The sequence below is a fragment of the Alosa sapidissima genome, chromosome 5, assembly GCF_018492685.1.
Source record: "Alosa sapidissima isolate fAloSap1 chromosome 5, fAloSap1.pri, whole genome shotgun sequence".
Classification (NCBI taxonomy): Eukaryota; Metazoa; Chordata; class Actinopteri; order Clupeiformes; family Clupeidae; genus Alosa; species Alosa sapidissima.
The window spans coordinates 7516602-7518251 of NC_055961.1; positions in this window are offsets into that span (position 1 = coordinate 7516602).

Sequence of the window (1650 nt, forward strand, 5' to 3'; positions counted from 1 at the left end):
CCCCTGGCAGTTGGGTTAGCCCCTTGAGCCGTGGATCTGCCCAAGGTTTCTTCCTTGGTAAGGGAGTTTTTCCTTGCCCCTGTTGCTCTTGGGTGCTCCTTGTTGGTCCCCCCCATCCCAATCCTCCCCCACCTTTCTTATGCAGCCCTTGCCACTTAATCTACTAACTATATGCATGTGACAATAAACTTCCTTGTATCCTTGTATCCATCCTAGCATCTTTACACTGGCTACCTGTTAAAAGTCATTGACTTCAAAATATTACTTATCTCTTGGTTGGTTGCCTGCATTGAAAGAGGACACCTCATGAAGACGCTCTTTTGTCTGCTTCTGACAGAAGAAGCACGTATCTATGCTGGCAGCAGCTGCTGCTGAATAAGTGTACAAAGTGTGTCTTGATGGACTTGATGCAGTTGCAGGTGTTGCTGCAGGTTCAGAAGATGGTCTGCCACATTTTTTCTGAAGACACTGAGTCCTGCCTGCTTCACATGATTTCTAGTAGCGAATCTTAGCATGCTGGAGATGCTCACTGTTACAGGTGGATTTGTAGCAGTTCCTGTGCCAAACTGCTTTGTTCTGTTGTAAAATAACTGCACTGTAACGTTGTAATCGTTGGCTTATCTGTGATCACCATCTCCATACTCTCTCATGGACAAAAACAAGAAATTTGGCATGTCTCTACTAGTGATGGGTCATTCACCAGTCCACACATATCTGCCACTGGATACATAGCCCAAAATCTGTTTCTTTTAGAATATGTGTGCCTGCACTATGTGCTTCAGGTTATTCAATATTCTAAATTCTATAACTGCCAGCTATCAACAGCCAACTGTCACTGCTAGTCTCTCTTTCTCTTTCTCTGTCTTACACACACACACACACACTCACCTGTCTGTTTGTCTATCTGATCCTTTACCCTTTCTTTTCTTCACACTTACATAGGCTACGGAAGGCCTTACAGACTTTAGCTAGCTATGTAAAAGTCTATTAAACTTGATTTAACAGAGATCTCTGCACTTTGTGCTCTGAATGGGTGTAGACAAGAACTGGCAGAGCAGGCTAGGCCTACACTCAAGCACACTAATAGGCATGAATTGATAGTATTGATATTGAAGAATTGAGAATTTTAGGCACAATTTCTTGTAAAAGAGATCAATCATCAGCCTAAAAATGTTTTATAATGTTCTATTGTTTATGTGGTCCACTTTTGCACACTACCTTGTAGAATATCTTTGCTTTTTGGCACCAAACCCTATGCTATAATACCAACAATGTGAGGTTTATGGACAAAACACCACATTTGACCTTTTCTGAATTTGACCTTTTATTTGGGTCCTTCAAAACCTTCAAAAAAATGGAGACATGTTTTTTTTTTACTCTTAAAAACCCCTAGGCCTAGAACAAAGATATAATACTCTCCAAAAATTAACATGCGAATCCCACAAGCCCCCAAATTAGACACATAGGCCCCCCTACTAATTTGTGAAATTGGGTTTGCATGATTTTTCCTTAATATATTTTTTAATACCTCTGAAGTGTCTTTAAAATGACAGCTACTTTACACATTTGGCCTAACTTTTTGTGCCCATCAAAACTTGAAATTGACTCTGCTACGCGATTACGTCATTCTGGCTAACTCGCATTGCCGTC